General features: G+C 50.3%; 1 protein-coding gene across 6 annotated transcripts in view; it reads right to left on the bottom strand.

Moving 5' to 3' along the window:
* EN1 (engrailed homeobox 1) overlaps positions 1 to 19150 on the bottom strand; it is an 81545-nt gene that overhangs the window by 34898 nt on the left and 27497 nt on the right. For 5 of the 6 annotated variants that reach the window (XM_057317285.1, XM_057317277.1, XM_057317283.1 and 2 more), the window contains exon 4: positions 18033 to 18247. The gene's annotated coding sequence lies outside the window, so the exon portion shown is untranslated. Of the gene's footprint in view, positions 1 to 4119; positions 4357 to 18032; positions 18248 to 19150 lie in introns of those variants that run through there. The other variant, XM_057317288.1, reaches the window with a different exon arrangement.

Below are 19150 nucleotides of genomic sequence, written 5' to 3'. Positions count from 1 at the left end.
GTCAAGCCCCTCAGGGCCGGGTTTGGTCTCAGATGACTTTTCTGCCTGGGCTCGGGTCTAGGCAGGGAAACGGCACATGAAAAGCAAGAGGCCAAGGGCTTGTTAAGGCTGGACGTTCCTCCCACCCGGAAATTCTCTTCCGAGCTGTAAGTAGCCGAAAACCCAACCTACATTCTTAAATTCCAGTGAAAAAAAATATCTCACCCTGGTTGCAATGAATTCGATACTTCTGTGCTCTGGGCAATATGTGTAATATATAATCCATACCAAAATTTCTTAATCCTAAATGTAATATGCATCCTGGAAAGACAGTAATTCTTTGCTAATCTTTGGGAGTTTATTGCATTTGCTGTCTGGGAGTCCTCGCTTCTACCAAATCCACTTCTGGCCTTAAAAATCACTCACGGACATTGTTTGTCTACCTCGTATTGTTATCGATGGAGACCGGTTATTTATTTGATGAAGAGCGAGGACTGTCCTGAGAGACCTTTCTCTGATTTCTTCACAACTGCCGTAACTGAGTCATTATTCAGGAAACGAAACTCCCATTCAAAATGAATTTTAGATTTTGTTCCCCTGCTTTCTGCACAGTGAATTGAAAGTTCATGAGTTTTACGACCCGATTGTGAGGGTGCAGATGAGTTCTGGGGAGGGTGGGGAGATCCGAAATCCATGGGATTGTCACACAGAGAGAATAACTGTATAAAATTTTAATTATCTATCTTGAAGTAATAATAAATGTTTGATGAGATAATAATGAGACATGCAGGGAAATGTTAATGAATGTGTGGGACATAAAGCGTTTAAATAAAGGAAGAAGAGGAATTGCTCAGAAATCGGCTGCCACTATTCGTACACGGGCGACAGCGTTCCATCTGGAAGTCGAAAGGAGGACGTTTCGTGGGTCATACTGTAGTCAGAATAATATTGTGCTTGTTTATGATGGAGACAGAGATCTTTGCATATTTTTCCCCTGGCAAAACTGCTACCAAAATAACTCCTGAATTTCAGCTGGCATCTGGAGCCCCATCTTGAAGTTCCGTTTTGGGGTTTTTCTTGTCATCCCCCTGGGCTGGTTCCCTATGTCCTGGTTGCTACCGTGCAGGGAGGGCAGGTAGGAGCACAAGGACAGCACTAGAAGCCTTCGGTCACTGACTCGTCAGCGATCATGGTGCTGGGATTGGACTCACTTAATTCAACAAAAATCAGAGGTTGTTTTCTCTTTCGGCAGGGTTGTTTATTTGGACAAGCACCGTATAATTAAAACCAGTGTATGAGTTGTTGCAAAAACAGAAGTGATGACTCAGGCCTCAAAATTCGTTGTTGGGGGTGGGGGCGGGGGTTCTACTCAAGCGAGAAATAGAAAGTATTGGCCAGATGGGACATTTGCAAATAGTTTGTATTTTCTCTGTATGCTCATCGAGGCCATACGCCAGGACTCCAGGAAGATATGTGAGAGGAAAAGCAGAACCAAAGAGAAGGAGAATGTGAGAGGAGAGCCTTAGACCCACCTCAGGACCAAGGACCTCAGCGTGCACCCTGAAGCCAGATCTGAGCAACACTGAAGCCCTTGCACTTGGCAGGAAAACACGATGGGAGCACAACCGAACTAGCTCCAGGCAGATTATGCATTTGACCCTTGCTGAAACCTTAAAAGGGCAAAAAGGGACTTTTCCTCTGGTAACACGGGAGTAGCGACATTCTACATCTTGGAGTAGTAAGAGGTAACTTTCAAGAGGTACTTACCATGTTCTAAGGCCCCTATTTATCATGTCACAGGTATCAGCTCATGAGATCCTCAAAACCCCAAGAAATAGAGAGTCTTACCCACATTTTGAAGATTAAGAAACTCAAGTGTGGAGAGTTTAAGAATTTGCCCCAAATCTCAATGCCAGGAAGTGGTTCAGCCAGGATCAAAAATTAGTCTCTCTTAAGTTGTCTGTGGGTTCTCTTTGCACTGGGCGACCCTGGTGCACAAGGCCCTTCCTGCAACATCCGGCTGATGCATTCGAAGTGTCAACCCTGCACGCACACTCTGCACCTCCTGTGTCACCAGCCATTCCAGACTCTGGTACACGTGCAGCAGGGATTGGGGACCCATAGCCTCCTGGACTGTCAGAGGCTTCAGGAAGCTCAGGGAACACCTGGTACAACCCCTCACCTTACAGACCAGGATATGGAGTCCTGGTGGGGGCAGGGTTGGGGGAGGGGCGGGTATAGAAATGATCTCTTTGTTCAGGGCCAGGTTTTCAGGACAGAATCATTCATACATGTCCTGGCCGACTTCATAAGCCAATGCTCCCAAGGCACAGTGTGTCAGAAGCGTTCTGCCGCTTACAGCATGGAGGTGGGGACTTGAGGAGGGGCGGGGTGCAGGGAGGAAGGCGGAGACTAAGAGCGACTGAGTGAAAAAGAGAAGGAATAAAAAGAAAAGAAAGAAGAAGGAAGGAAGAAAGGAGGGAGGGAGAGAGAGGAAGAGAGAGGAAGAAAGAAAGAAAGAAAGAAAGAAAGAAAGAAAGAAAGAAAGAAAGAAAGAAAGAAAGAAAGGAAGAAAGAAAGAAAGAAAGAAAAGGGGAAGCTGGGCCTGAATTCAAACCAAATATACTCTGTCGGGACTGAATTCTTTTTGTCTGCACGTGTCACGCACTCAGCATTTGGGAGGATGCCCTGGCGGTCTCACGAAACTAAGTCAGACACAAAATACACCATTATGACTTAATATATCCACTAGGTAATTTGTACTTAACAGAGAGGTATCTGGGACCGTTGGCCTCCTCCCCAGCCCACCCTTCAGGCTCCCAGCCGCACGGTGGGAGGTAGGCCTCAATGCGACCTTTGTTTTCAATCTTCTGATACCAGGCGGCAGTTAGAGGCCACAAAACTGCATCGGTGTCCTCTGAGATCCTTGGGAGTGGGGGGGCCCTGGACCCCATTTCTTCCAAAGGGAGACCCGGCCCAGGAAATGCATCCCTGATTCTGGAATGAGCCCCCAAGGCCCAGGGCCCAGGGAGAGATGGGAAACAGAGTACCACAAGCTCGCTCTGCAGCGAGTGTTACCAAAGCAACTTCCACTCCCGGTCTCCTCTGTAAAATCAAGGCTAGTCTGGTGGAAGCCGGCTCTGAAGGTGGCCAGAGAGCCTGGTTCCCGTCCCAGGCCTGCTCCGCGCTGCCCAAACTGTATTTGGGTGTCGGTGTCGCTCTTCACCAGGCTAAACACGCCGGGCCTTGCACCGACCCACCCCCCGCCCCAGATCTGCAGGGCAAGCTGGGTGGTGGTAAGGACATAATTTAAAACTGTTGCCTAGTGTTCTCCTAAGCCATGCCCTACTTTGAAAAAAAAAACAAAACAAAACCCTTCATCCTTCAGGCAACAGCTGGAAGGCTTGGCTGAATGGTGCGGTCTCCATGTGGAGGGTCACAGAGTACTGATCTAAGGGCTGGGAAGTCTTGCTCACCCAACTGTTGACACTCAGTAAACGGGACAGGCGGGGCTGCTGTGGGCATCTGAGGAAGAAGGCCCCCGCCCCACCCCCAGCCAGAGAAAGAATAGGAAGCAACTTCTATTCAGGGTTCACAGGGGTCCCCAGCCCCCCTCCGCCCCCTGCCAAAGCCATCGGGGCCTTTCCCTGCCTCCAAGTTACCTTGTATTATAACAGGATTAAAGTATATTTAGCTCCTCTATTAGCATACTTTAGCCCCATTTTGGCCTACTTAAGGCTTCCGGCTGGCTTTGATCAGTTTTGCGTCCTACTGGCCAACAGGAGGGCCCGGCAGGCCAAAAAAAAAAAAAAAAAAAAAAAAAAAACCCAAGTGGGGGTGGGGAATCAGACTGTGAAATTATCCTGATGCTCCTTCTCTTATTCCCAATCTTCCATTGCTTTTCTTAAAAGGCCCAGTTTACCCAGAGTGGGCAGGAGGAGAGGGGAAGGGAGCAGGAACCAATAATAATTAGGTCTTAGTGGGAAGAGGAGAGAAAGGGTTTGAGCATCTCCTAAGAAAAGGAGGGGGGGAACCCTATAATTTCTACAGTGTCTGCCTTTTTATTGCTTGCATTTGCATATAAATTAAATCCATATTGTAGCTTTAAGGCAAGCCCGGGCTTAGAATTCCACCCAGCTCGGGGTCCCATTGTTTTATATCCCGTTCTAGGCGGCAGTGAAATGAAAAGGGAGGGAGCTCAGAGGAAGGAGAAAGTCAGCTTTGTCGCGTTTTTAATTTGCCTGTTTGTTTTCTCCGCCAATTACAGGCAAATTAATATTTAAACTTTGGGAGGCTGTGAGGAAGTGCTTACAAAATAGGTTTCCGACTCCAGGGTGTGCGGCCTTCTGCTTTCGGCCATCCTGGGGTTGAAATTTCCTGGTGGTGAAATGAAAAATAATAATCGTAATTAAGTAACAGCTTGGACCTAGATCCTGTTTCGATTTCTTCTCTCGTTGTGCTAAGGGCGCTGAGATTCCATGGTGCTTCTGGAATGATTGAAGGTGGCCAGGGAGGGCTTTGGCGGGATATCCCCTGTCCTAGGTTTTCCTGTGGACCGGAGGTGGGGCCCAGCGCAGCTCCCCCAAAGTGGCCTGGGATTATACTCTCATTCAGTAGAGCATAGCCAGGGAGCAATCAGACGCTGGGGTAAGCCTGTTTCAGAGCCCCATATGCTATCCTAGCAAACACATCATGGTGGAAGTGATCTCCTAAGTGAGATCAGCGTAAAACCCGACGGGGCGGGGGGGGGGGGGGGGCATGCTTCTCTCTCAAAAACATTCCATTCGAAGCGGTGGAGAGCAGCAGTCTCCCCCCACCTTGAGTTTCAGCTTGGCCCAGCCATAGGATGGAAAAACACTACCTTAAACTCCTGAATCAAAAAGCAGTCAATTACACAAACTTCTAATAAAATGTTGGGGAAGCAGGAGGCCCTAGCGAGGTCCAGGTATCCTTTCTGTAGGATGTGTTGCTTGGCTTATTTTATAAGTTAATATGTGTACCCTGCATTGAGCCCTCTTCCCTCCCACTAGCCTCACCTCCCGATCACTGGTGCTTCTCATTACTGGTGCTGCTGGGATGTGTCATCTAATGTGGGAGGAGGCGCCTCGTGAATTATTGTTGCTATTAAATCCCTCTAACAAATCTCCATTCTGACATGACTTCAATAATCGGTTCCACTGTGTCCTTGTACCGCTTTGGAGTTCCTCGCTATGCTAAGCCCCCTCAAAGCCAGTTTCTCGAACCTGTGCGATAGCCTACATCTTTCCAGTGTAGGCTAGTGGTTTCCTGCCTCTACTAGCCTTCTCGTTCTGTCTAGTGGTTTCCTGCCTCTACTAGCCTTCCCTCACCACCACCACCCCCCATAAGGTTTCTTTCCTGGAAAGACAGACAGAAACACTGCAGCTTCCCAAACATGGCCACCCTTTTCCTTGTACTCAGAACCTCAGAAAAAATCCGGCTTCCCTCATGATGCAGACACTGCCTCTACCCTCCACCAAGGTCTTGTGAATTTCACTTCCGTTTCCAAAGACCCCTCCAAACGCTCCCGTTTCTCCCGGAACTACATGGCTGGGCTCCGCATTTTTTATTTCTTTGAAATAAGCCCCTTCGTGACTCCTCCCTGACCTGGTCCCACATGGGCCCTGCCAGATGGGAAGCAGTTTCATGGTGAGTCTAACTGGGTGTGTTTTGTCCATTTGCCTGATCTGTATCTCTCTGGAAAATGTAAGCTGCCCACACTGGAGATGCCAATTCCAGCATCCCCACTGTGTGTTCAAAAACAGAGAAAGTTCAACCTGATAATCCAACCCATGAAATCTTAACCTGAGCCGAAATCAAGAGTCAGATGCCTAACTGACTGAGCCACCCAGGCTCCCCTGATAGCTAAACTTTTAAGATCAGTCATTGACTGACTAGATGTATCCAGTTGTTCCTAAATAACACTAATAATAAGAATGATTGCTACTAGTCTTGACTGTTGACTCCAAGTCAGGCTCGGTGTTATGTGCTTTATGGCACAAGTTATCTCTCACTTTTTATGCTGACAACAACTCTAGATGAACTAGGTACGATTATTATCCCAATTTTACAGGTTATGCAACACAGAGAGGTTAAGTAATTTATCCGAAATCTCACAGCTTATAATTTGCACAACCAGGATCTAAACCTAGGACACCTGCCTAGAGCCCATGAATTAATGTAGCCATCTGCCATGGTCTGAGAGTGTCACCTGCACTAGGGTCACATGGGGCTCTGGGAGGCGTTGAGACTCCGTGCTGCATTCTCACTCACATCAGACTTAATGACAGCCCTGCGGAGGGGAGGTCATCCCCACTTTGCTGAGGAGCAGCGGAGACCCAGAAAGCTTCAGGCTCGTGCTCTGATCTATTGTTAGAAGATAAACCAAGGCACATTAAAATGTCTAACAGATGATTAGAGCGACAATGGATTCACATGGGGCAGCACCAAAACCAAAAGTGGTTAGGAGTGCTCTGTCTCCAGGAGCTCGGAGAAAGATTGATCAAGAGAAAACGCCAGAACAAAGAAAGGAAACTCTTTGATTGGCTAGAGCCAAACACCTCGTTGGCTGTCTCTGATTGGTTGTCCTTCGCGTTTTGATTTCGTAACCTTGAGACATTTACAGGCTTAGATGTTCGTTTCCTTCTGTAGGTCGCAATGCCATTAGAGTCCCCTTGTTTAATTAAGTTAACACTATAATCCTCATGTTCGTAGAGTCCACACCCAAAGCCAGGTCAGTGTGATTCCAAATGCCGTGTTCTTTCTGCTCTGCCACCTGTTCCCAGGGCAGATCTTACCTCAGAGAATACAGATAATACCCACTGAGCTCAAAAGCCTGCTGACTTCATCACCGGTCTTGTATCTGCAGACTGGCACTCAACACTACTCAGGCAGGTCCCTGCAGGTCACCCCAGGCCCTGCAAAAGGCTACCCAACCGTCCCTATCCTCGCAGACCTTACCCCGCCGGGACGGGGAGGAACAAAAGTCAGACAGACACTTGGAAATGGGCCTGCCATTTGACCCAACTAGCCATTTGTTTGCAAGATCACTGGCATTTCAAACACTCCATTTTGATTCCAGTGTATTGGGGGGGTCCCCAGACCTTCTGAGAGAGTCTCGTTCCGCCCCACCCCAGGCCTCCTCTGGCCCACAGCTGAATCTGTCCCCGACACAGCCTCATTCTCCAGCCTGTGCCTCGCCAAGGCCACAGTCAGCCAGGTGCAATTGCCATGATAGGTAACACTGGCCCCGAGACCCTCCTTTCCGAATCTTCCATAGCTGAATTAAATGTTTGTCGTGGTTTTTTAAACCAGGAATAGACGCACGTGATATGAAATTCAAAAGAGACAAAAGAGCGTAAAATATCCCTCCACCCTCTTCCAGACTCGTGCTCAGCCAAGACCTGTGCTGAGAGCCAGGCACTTGCCCTTCCCAGAGGTCACCACTGCTGTTTTGTGTGTGTATCCTTCCAAAGAGAATCTGTGATTCACACAGTAGTTTCAAATACGTAGGCACCTACGTGGGCGCGCACACACGTACACACATATTACCATTCATGCAATGGTTGCACGTATTCCAGCATTACTTTTTTCACATAACAATATGCATTTGGGATTATTCCATCTCCAACCAGAGCACTGGTTCATTTTTTTTAAATGGCTGTGTAATATTTTATTAACTGGATATACCGTAATGTATCTAAGAAGTCCTCTGTGGTTCTTAATTATTTGACTCTAACTCCTTTGTTAGAGCTGTTGCCAGCATTTCACCGATAGGCCTTGTGTCTGTTCACTTAGCACGTGTGCTAACGCATTTCTAGGAAAGACCCCTGGAGGTGAAAGGGACAGTGCATTTTTCATTTTGAGAGTTATTATCAAATTACTGCTCACAGAAATTTTATCAATTTATACTGCCAACAACATCATACAACAGTTGTCTCTTTCCCCACAGCCCAGGCCGGCACTAGGTGATGCGGACCTTTTCGATCTTTGCCAACTGGATGGGTAAAAAAGCAGTATCTCATATTTTAAATGTACCTTTCTGCTATTATGCACCAAGTAGAGCAACTCTGCAAACGTTTTAAGAGCCATTTGAACCTCCTTACTGTAAATGATGTCTATGCCCAGATAAATTTTCTGTTGAGTTGTTGGTTCTTTTCTTACTAATTTAGAATGGCTCCTTACATAATAAAGAAACTCACTCTTTCCTCGTATGATGAGTTGCAAACATTCCCCCCAGTTTTTCTTTCTTTTTTTTTTTTTAATATTTTATTTATTTATTTGACAGAGAGAGAGACAGCCAGCGAGAGAGGGAACACAAACAGGGGGAGTGGGAGAGGAAGAAGCAGGCTCCCAGCGGAGGAGCCTGATGTGGGGCTCGATCCCAGAGCGCCGGGATCACGCCCTGAGCCGAAGGCAGACGCCCAAGGACTGCGCCACCCAGGCGCCCCATCCCCCCAGTTTTTCACTTCATTTTGCTTATGGCATTAGTTTTGTTGTTGTTTGTTTGTTTGTTTTTCCTTAGTGGCCTTTTCTTTATGGCCTGGATTCTCGTTCCAACCCTGTCCCAAACTATGGTTACTTAATAAACACGGTGATGCGTGGGGATGCTGGCGCTATTCTAAGGGATGGGAGAGGTTCACAACGCCCACTGAAATTCCAATGGCCAGTCATTCAGCACCTCCAGATCGCTTTCCTGGCCTGTAGGATGAAGGGGTTAGACTAGTTGCTGTATAAACTCTGTTCAGCTCTGGCTTCTGAATCAGAGATGCCCCTGGGCCAAGGGTCTTGCTGTCCACTCTCCTAGCGGGCACTGCTTCTGGAAGCAGATGTGAGAAGCTTCCCCTTGGCACAAGGGTCTTGACTGCCCCGAGCCACAGATTCTTGTCCCCCACCTTTTGGGGGAGCCTCTCCCACCACCTCCACAGGGCAACCAGGCAGGGGGACGAATTCAGACCCAACACCCTGTGGCCTTGACGGCACAAAGCAGACGGGAGTCTGGGTTACCGCAAGCAGCATTTAACTTCAGCCTTCCTGCCAAAGCCTCCGAAACATCACCTTCCACATGGATATCCCTGAAGCCCCCTGGCTCTGCCTTTGGAGCCACTATTTAGACCCACACTGCGAGAACTGTCATTGTGCAGGAAAACACACACGTTTATGTTCCACTACCGGGATAATACAAGCACCCCAGACTCAGGGGCGTTGGGCCAGGTAAGAGGCTCCAAAGGATCCGGACGGTGGCAGCCGGGCTGGCCTTGGGTACTGCCAGCATGGCTTTCTGGACAAATGCTGATTTCCTTCAGCTGGTCTGCGTCCTCCCCTGGGAAATTTGTATTTCTTCCTGGCATCCATCCTACATCTTCTCTGGCTACCACGGAGACAAAGAACTCCTTCCCTGGCATTGAGAATGGCTTGTTTTAGTCAAAGAATTCCTCTCCAGTCTCTCAAAGAAGGTCCTGGTCTGGGTCTAACAAGTCCTTTTCTCCCTCCTGCCCTAATCCACAGCTTCGACTGACATTTTCTGAGGTCGAAAACGTGCCTCCCCAACAAAACAGCAAATCCTCCCCCTCGGGCCTCACAGCAAAGGCCTGTCACATAGACCTTTTACATAATTTAAAGGGCGTTAGGGTCTTTGCAAAAGGGAACCTTCTTTTACACCCCCAGAGCTGGCCAGTCATTTCTATCTTTAGGATCACGCTTTTGGATCAGAAAGAAGGAAGACCATTCTAGCCCAATACTCCATTAAAATGGACTGTTTGAAATGCCCTGGGCTGGGGCTGGGTGCTGAGGGCAGAGAAATGAGCAGGCCCGTGCCCCCAGGCAGGCAGCCAGGAGAACACAGCCAAGTTCTAGTGGACAAAATTCACGGTGCTGCCTGGGAGAAGAGCCCGGTGTAGCAGGCTTGCTGATGTTCACCTTGGGAGACCCAAAGAGTGCGTGACCTTGACAAGACAAGCTGTCGGGCCAGGGAATGTCACAACCAAGACAGCTTTGCTGGTGGCATCAAAGGGGAGCAGGAAGAAGAGGGGCAGCTGAAAGAAGGGAGGAGCCCAGAGCACCTCCCAGTTTTGCCAGAAGTAAAACCTGGGTCCAGGCTTGACATCGCGTGCCTGCCAGAGCCGGACCCAAACACCCCTGGAGAGCCGCGCTGTAGCCACGCAAGCCAGGCCAAGGGATCGCGGGCGTTGCATGACTCAAACCCAGCACCCATTCGAGGGAGAGGAAACAGGCTTGCATGCATGGAATGATTTATCCGAGGTCACCCAGCTAGGAACTGTAAGTGATGAGATGAAAACGCGAGTGTGTTCACCCCAAACCCACAACTGCACTAGCTGAGTGGGATGAAGGCCAGAGGGACCCAGAAGCCTTTGTCCTTTCTCTCTGCTTCCTGCCTTGTCCACTCACCAACACAGACCAGAAACAGGCCTGGACCCCAAAGAGATGGTCTTGCTGCACGTTCAAGCTTCTCCACAAGGGCAGAGTTAGGACTAGACGGGACGTCAGAAAGCGCCTGTTTCACGGGGGTTCCCATGTGCTCCAAGGAACCCAGGGGGCCCTGAGGCATGGCCTGCACAGCGTCCAGACAAGGCCAGCCTCCAGGCTGCAGGGGGCTCACCATCCTCAGCCAGCCCAGCGCCACCGTTGTCTTATGAAACTTTTGAATAAGTGTTATTTAAACAAAGGGATCTTGGCCCCAAATGTTTACAAGCCACTGATGATGTCTGAGGCCCTCAACAGGGTCCAGCAAGAGGATATCAGACAGTCCAGCTGCTCTAGCTGTGGAGGCTTGTGCTGTGCTGAGTGCAGACCCCAGGTCTCTCCCGGGAAGCCCTGAAGTCCAGCTCCACCCTCAGCCCGGGAGCACTTGAGAAAGTTGAATGGCTGGGCAAATGTGCTCCTGTGCAGGCAGGGCAGGCCCCAGCCTGCCAGCAGCCCAGGAGGTCCGGAGGACCTGGGGGCATTCAGGGTATCTGAGGGTCCCCAGGCATGAAGGACCAGAAGAAAATGCCTATTTCAGGTCAAAAGGCCTGGGTTGGGGCAACAGCTCGCACACAGCATGAATGCAGCCAAAGGTCTACACATGCCACAGGCAGGCCTCTGCCCGTGCAGGTACCGGCCAGCCAAGTGTGGGGTCCTGCATACATCTGAGTGATCCTGGATACCTTGGCCTCTCTGGGCTTCATTTTCCTCAGCTACAAAATGGCGCCCATCATATCTTCCCGACAGGATCAACCCTCACTCTGGGATCTCACACTCATAATTTGAACTCCCGTGCCTCGGTTGTCAGGTTAGTCAAAGGGGCTTCACAATTCCACCTACCTCATATTCTCACAGGAGTTAAATGACTTAATCTGTGTAAGGAACCGAGGACAGTCTTGCACATAGCAGATGCTCACAACTATTAACGGTGGCCATCGTCCTTATTGATCATGGAAAATCATCACGGCTGTGTTGGGGTGCTTGGGTGAGCTCTGGCTCTCTGGCCGTGAGGCCCTCATCTGCTATGTGGCTTGGTGTTCCTCATAGCACGTGGAAGGTTCTTCAGCCCGCCTGGCACTCAAGTTCCTCTTTTTTCTCTTCAATATCCTCTCCCTGAGTGCCTCCCCTACGTCAGCAGGTCCTGAAGATACTCAAGGCCCCCACAGGGCCTGACGGCAAACCATTACTATTTTGAATTGGCTGAGGAAAATAATCATTGCGGCCACACCGCCAGGATGACTTGGGCCTACTTGGGAAGCCCCTTGACTTTCACAATGGATTCAGATAACATTTTCTAGATAACTGCCCCAACTCTCCACCTCAGTCGACCAACAGGAGAGATGCAGGCGGCGTCTTTCACTTCTGCCACGGCATAGAAGCCCTGTCAGGAGTGTCCCAACCCTGATGGCCATCCTGCCCTGGGGCCACCGCCCCCTCCCACCTCCAGTGGGCCCCGAGCTGGGGGTCTTGGAAGCAGCAGGCCCCAGGCCTGGGCTCGGACTCTTGCCCATCTGCACTGGCATTGTTCCTCCCAGCCCTTTGTCTCTGGCTTTCTTCTCGCACAGCTTCATGAGGCTTCCAGGATGCGCCCTTCTGAGTGTGGTCACCATCATGGTGCGTGCACACACACACACACACACACCCCACCTGCATCTGCATCTGTCAGGCTCATTTGCATAGAAATTCCTCCCCAGCACCCCCCCCCCCGGCCCTGGCCTGGGCTGCAGTCCTGCTTGGCAGGCCTCCACCTGCCCCGCAGCCATGCCCTGGCAGCCTCTGACAGCCCTGCGCCCTGCCACGGTGCCTGCCCCTGCACACAGGCCCTTTAGAAATTTCATCCAAAGGGCATTAAAGCCGAGTACTTGCGGAAAATCGGCTACTTCCAGAGTTTTCTCTTGCTCTCTCTCTCTCCTGGCTGCTGCTGGCGCAGGTAGGCCAGAGCCCTCTCCAGAACAACCCATTTTACTCTGACATGCATAGTTTGCCCCAGAGCCCTAAAAGGCAGCCCAGCCTCCCGACAGGAGCTGACCAACACCATCCCAGACGAGACAGGGAGGCTTCTGTCCCTGCACCGGCCTCTGCCAAGTCGAGCAAACTGGGTGCTCAGGAAGGTCGAAAGGGGCAATCCACCTGCCTCCAGGCACGTTATCCAAGGACTTCAGCTGGGTTTCCAGAAACTGAGCCTCACAACCCATTCCGGAATGTCAGATCTGGTAGGCAGTCTGGGCACTGCCAAATCTGAGTCCCTCGTACCTGTTCCCTGGGTGTGATGGGACAGGAGCCCAGACTTGAGAGTGGGCGTGACTGCCACCAGCATTGGGGCATTCTCAGTACCACTGACTGGGCACCCGCTATGTGCAGGGGCTGCTCATTCAGTCCTCACCACAGCCCTACCAGAAGGCTCTGTCAGCCTCGCCTTCTTAAAGATGAGGAAACTGAGCCCAGAGCTGAAGGAAATTGCCCTGAGATCCCACAGAAACACGGATGAGGATTCAAGCCCAGGCAATCTAGCTACCACACTCTTAGCCACCTCACTGTGTGCCCAAATAGGATTAGACCCAAATCCTCATGCTGCACTCGCTTGCTGTGTGACCTTGGGCAAGTCACTCCATCTCTCTGAACTGTTAAGATGACGGGAATAATGTTTTCTTTACCATAGCTAGCAACAATGGAGAACAGACCTACGCATAATGAGGCCTTGGTAAATCCACCCATTTGTTCCTGCCTGATCCTGGTGAAATCTGAGCAAAGCCTCTCACCCTGGTGGGGTTTAATATGGCTGCTACCCTTATTTGCATAAACCCATTATTAACAGGAACGGGCTCCCCCAGCGAACACATCCAGCCTCACGACGGAAGCCAGCCCGAGTTGTGAAAAGGAAAGGGTCTGCAATGGGACTTTCTCAGGGTCACAGGTGGGCTTGCCTATGAGGTATACCTGTAAGCTAGACTGTGCCGTTTATGTGAAGAAACCTTTAAGGCAGCATATGGCCATCCATTTAAAGCTTCCGTGCCTTCGCGCCTGCTATTCCCTCTTCCTGGCAGCATCTCCTTCAGGGAGTCTTCCCTGACTACAACTATGTTCACATACCCCTGCTCTGGGGTTCCTTAGCACTCTGTCCCAGCACTCACGACCCCACTCTCTTCTAGCACTTACCACTCCATCTCAGGGAGCTGCTTCGCGACTTCCCAACTCAGTGGTTGGTCCTCACCTTTCCAAGTGCAACTAAATCCCCTATGGAGTTTTTTGAACAGACACATGCCCAGGTGGCCTCCGTGAAGCTTTGAGAGAGGTGGGTCTAGCATGGGACGCATGGAATCCGGGTTTGAAAAGCTACAGTGCAAGCAGCGGGAAGCCTTCGCGGCCAGTCCTGTATCCTGGTCTCCATGGTAACCCCAGCATCTAACAGAGACCTGCACCCAGTCCATGCCCAACAATTACTCACTAGGTTAATAAGTTCCTGCCTCAGTTCCTCCTATCCCCCCATTTTTACCAACCACTGTGCACAATTTTGAGAATACAGCGTCAAACAGGTAGGGAGATGGAGAGGAAGGAGAAAGAAATTGAGGGATCTGACAGTTACTTGGCGACCTCAGGCCGCTGAGGGCCCTTTTAAATCTAATTGTTAACAACCGTAACCCTTTTCAAAATCTCTAATTGAAGTATAGTTGATATATGATATCAAATATACAGGCATACCACATACTGATTCAATACTTACATACGTTATGAAATGCTCAGCACCGTAAGTCTAGTTACCATCCGTCACCACACAAAGTTACAACAATATTATAGGCGGTATTCCCTACGCTGTGCTTCTCATCATTGTGGCTTATTTATTTCATAATTAAAAGTCTGGATCTGTTAATCCTCTTCACCTATTTTCCGCATGCCCAACACCCCTCCCCTCCGGCAACCATTGGTGTGTTCTCTATAGTTACGAGTCTGTTTCTATTTTCGTTGTTTGTTTGTGTACTTATTCATTTGTTTTGCTTTTTAGGCTTCACTATAAGTGAAATCATATGATGTTTGTCTTTCTCTGTCTGACTTATTTCCTTTTTTTTAAAGATTTATTTATTTGGGAGAGAGAGAGAGAGCATGCGTGCAGGGGGCAGGGCAGAGAGGGAGAGAGAGAGAGAGTCGCAAGCAGACTCCAGGCTGAGCACAGAGCCTGACTTAATCCCATGACCCCAAGATCACGACCCGAGCTGAAACCAAGAGTCGGATGCTCACCTGACTGTGCCACCCAGGCGCCCCGTCTGACTTACTTCTCTTACCATAATACCCTGTAGATCCGTCCGTGTTTTGCAAATGGCAAGATTTCATTCTTTTTTATGGCTGAGTAATATTCCATTGTGTATATATACCACATCTTTCTTAATCCATTCACCTAGTGATGGATACTTGGGCTGCTTCCGTATCTTGTCTATTATACATAATGCTGCTGAAAACACAGAGGTGCGTGTATCTTTTCAAATTAGTGTATGCATTTTCTTTGGGTAAATATCCAGAATGATGACTATAGTCTTAACACCCTTGCTCTGGTGGTTCTTGACGATTCTCAAAAGCATTCCTCCTGTGAAGGAGGAAGGGCAAGGATGATCGACCCCATTGCACAGATGGCCTTAAAGAATTTTAGAGAAGTCAGAGCTGATTCTGGTGATATCCCATTCATTTTTCAGTCAAGAAATGAGGCCTATAGGGGCGCCTGGGTGGCACAGCAGTTAAGCGTCTGCCTTCAGCTCAGGGCGTGATCCCGGCGTTGGGGGATCGAGCCCCACATCAGGCTCTTCTGCTGGGAGCCTGCTTCTTCCTCTCCCACTCCCCCTGCTTGTGTTCCCTCTCTCACTGGCTGTCTCTATCTCTGTCGAATAAATAAATAAAATCTTTAAAAAAAAAAAAAAAGAAATGAGGCCTATGGAGAGTGAGGGGAGCTCCTGATGGCCAGAGTTAGAACTCATGTCTCCCGAAGTCCCTTGCTGCTGTAGGAGACTGTGTCACTCAGCGGCCAAGAGGAAGGGAGGCCAGTGGCGTGGCCAGCTTGACAGTGCAGCTCTACCTGCACCCTGTCCCAACCTCACTCTCTTCCTCTCCGGCTCTTCATGACGACACATTGAGAAAAGTTCTGGCAGGCCTCAGGGACCACTGGCTCACTGAGCTGGCAGCATGAAGTTCAGCCCCCAGCAGCTCTCTGGTTGTTTCAGGTCTCCACTCTGGTTAGATCCTCTGCTCAGTGATGCCTGGGACACAGCGGGCCGTGCCTCTTCCCTGGAACTTGCCCCGTGGCTTCTAGAATGGCCTCTCCCTACCCCACCCCCATCAAAGTGTCCCTGCCTCTGGTCCTTCCTTGCATGGAAGTGGTTCTCAGGGCTCTCTCCTGGGCCTCTTCTTGACCCCCTGCACCCCTGGAGCCCACTTTTGCTCCCACCCGTGCAACAGACCCCAAACCTGCACCTCTGACCCATACTGTCTCCCAGGCCCTACCCAGGACCGCCATGGCTGTGGCCGACTGAAAGTCTCCCTTGCCACCCATACTCAATAGAATGGTGACAAATCTCACTACCCACCTTCACAGAAGACAAGTCTGTCCTCCACCTGCATTCCCAACCCCAACCACCCCACACCCACACCTGGCTGGAGCCTCAGCCTCTGTCACTGCTGACCCCTCTGCCACCACCAACCCCTCCACTCGTCCTGCCCATTCAGGTTTCTAAGCATCTCCTGGCTTCTTTCTCAGCCAACCCACCAGACAACATCTCAGCTCCCAGCCTCACCCCTCTACCCACGCTGGGTCAGGGCACAACTAGGCCACATCACCGAGCCCTGCGGGGGCTCAGGATCCCACTAGCCAGCATCTCCGGAGGGCAGGGGAGGGGAAAGGGCTTCTTGTACTGCCCATCACAGTGCTAGACGAAGAAAGAAAGTTTCGTAGAGCCTTTCAACCGTTTTCTGCCACAAGTCACAGTACAAACAAAAAATTACACTGCAATCCATGCACCTAATACACATTTGAAAAAAAGCTCACATTACATTACACTACGTAGGACAGACCGACACCTATTTCCCATCCTATTCCACTCAAATTTATCTACTGCACTTTTTCTGGAAGTTAGTTGCAACCCTGTGAATTGATTTCATGACTCACTAAGGGGTCCTGAAGCAGTTTCAGAGTCACCTGTCTACGGAATTTGCATTTTGAGCCTCGCGGACGGCGCATGATACCCAGACCTGCTCCTACCAAGAATCTTCTGCTGGTGCAGCTTTTGTGCTGGGAGTTTGGGTGTGAATCCAACAGATGAGGTGGGTTGCTGTGTGGCAGGTCCACGAATGTCCACAAACATCTGTGGGTTGCTAGGGCCTGGCGGATCGGGCCCACGTGTGGGGTGATACACGTCAGAGGATCTGTGTGGCTCCAAGAAGCCACACAAGTGGGTGTGATCAGAAATGTCTGGATACGTGTACACAGGGGAGCTGATAGACATGCACTCGCTCCGGAAAAATCATGAGAATCACAACGATCCGTGTTCCCCGTAGACATGGGTCTACAGTTGGCGGCAGCAGGGGATAGAGAGGACTCCTGAGAGAAGCAAACGCGGCCAGGCCCTCGGAACCCAAGGAAGCTCACGAATGCCCAGGGAGAAGCTGAGCCAGCCTGAGGCCTGGCGGGTCCATGAACACAGTCATTGATCAGGGGAGCCACATCAGGAGGAAAAGGGGAGGCATCCGATACCCAGCGGACCCCCCACGCACCATGGCCCCAGCCTTCCTATCCCCCACACCGTGGACACTGTCCCCCACCCAGACTTCTTCCAGATTCCTCCCCAGGCCTCCCCTTGGCCTCACAGTCACAGAAACATCGCAACTGTGGCGGCTCTTCTGAGCGTCTCGTTGGCCACAGCACCCAGTTCACCTTCTATTTCAGCCGGCAGGACCCAGCACGTGTCACATGCCCAGATAGGCCTGATCACGCCTGGGTCTGCCGTTCATACTTACCGCTTCATCTACAATATTTTTTAATGTCTAAATGTCTACTCCCTGCATCCGACCAGGGCACCCCAGCCCTGCTGAGAGCCTTGCAGTGACTTCCGGCACTGGAAATCAAACCCTAGCAACCTGTGCCTTGGTCCACAGGCCTTGCCTGCTCAGCCTCCCGGAGCCGTCCCCCCACCCCGCATACCCTGCCCCCTCTTCCCACACCTCCCTGAGTGCTGGCCTGGGCCACACACCTCTTCCCCCAGAACTTCATGTGCTGATTCCTTCTCATTGTGCAGAATTTGGCTCAAACATTAATTATCCCCTCAACAGTGTTGGCACAAGAGGATGGGCTTTGGGGAAAGCCTACACCAGCTTCTTCCTCCCGTAAAATCCTAAATGGCTCACTCCCAAAGACGCATCCAAATAAACTCCCAACTTAAGAATAAACCATTTTGAGGCAGACCCTCTAGCCCTGCTTTCCAACCAAATAGCCCTCCAGACCCTTCCATATAAAATTCAGCTGCCACCACTGACCTTCGAATGTAAACATTCTGGGAAATGCTTATCTTTGTGTTTACCTGTTCATTGGTTGTCTCTCCGACGAGGCTGTAAGGTCTATGTTGGCAGAGGTCTTGCCCGTCTCATTCAGGCCCACATTCTGGAGCATAGCAGGTGCTCTGCAAACATCTGTTGAATGAATGGGTTGACCATCATTTTGCCAGGCCCACAGCCAAAGCCTCCTTATACAGAGATAGCTGTCCATCATCAACACCACCGAGTTGTTCAAAACCATCTGAAGGAGAAGGGAAGGAAACAGCAGTAAGGGAACTAATGTTTACTGAATGCTAAACACTTTGCAAACATGCATACGTTCAATCCTCATAGTAGTTGCAAGAAATAAACATCAGCCACCCTGGCAGAGCCACCCCATTCTCCTGCCTTCCCCCAGCCACATGTACCCCCAAGGAATCTCTGTCAGTTGACTTATTGCCTGTCCTGCCCCCCCCACCCCTGCTGGCAGCCCAACCCCTCTGTGTTCTGCTCCCACAGTCCCTGCCCACCTCATGGGTCCCTCGGTGACAAGAGCAGCAATAAAGGAGCCCCCCCAAAAAAGAAACAACTAGAAATGCAGCCATGGTGAGAGGCTTCCGTCCATCAGGGCACCCCTGGGTCCGTGGGATACAGGCAACCATTGATAATTTTGTGATCACAAAGACAATATAGGGAAAAAAAGATTCTGATATCAACATCAAACGAAATAAAAGCTTGTATCTACCCAGTGTTTACTACTGTCAGTATGATGGGAACAAATGGAGAGGAGCTAGAAAGCGCTGGAGAAAAGTAAAAAATTGCGGTTTGGAGTGGTGGGGTGGTAGAGCTACGCTATGAGTGGTCGTTCTCATTAAGTTTTATTCTTGCTTAAATGCTGGTCTTAAAAAGTAAATATTAAGAGGGAAAGAGAAAAAAAAGGGAGGGAGAGAGGAAGGGAGGAGGGAAGGGAGGGACGGAAAGAGGGAGGAGAAAAGAGAGGGAGAAGAGGAGGAAGGGTGGAAGGGAGAAGGGAAGGGGGCAGAAAAGTAAATCCCTGGCCAATTTTTCCTGGAATCTGCCTGCTGTCCGCAGAGCAGGAGTGCCAGAGAAGCCCTTGCCACCAGTGGGCAGAGAGGTCCCTGGTCGCCAGAGAGAGAGGCAGAGC

The sequence above is a fragment of the Ursus arctos genome, unplaced genomic scaffold (assembly GCF_023065955.2).
Source record: "Ursus arctos isolate Adak ecotype North America unplaced genomic scaffold, UrsArc2.0 scaffold_1, whole genome shotgun sequence".
In the NCBI taxonomy this organism is placed as follows: Eukaryota; Metazoa; Chordata; class Mammalia; order Carnivora; family Ursidae; genus Ursus; species Ursus arctos.
Note: the sequence above shows the minus strand (reverse complement) of the source record. Positions and strands in the feature narration are given on the sequence as shown.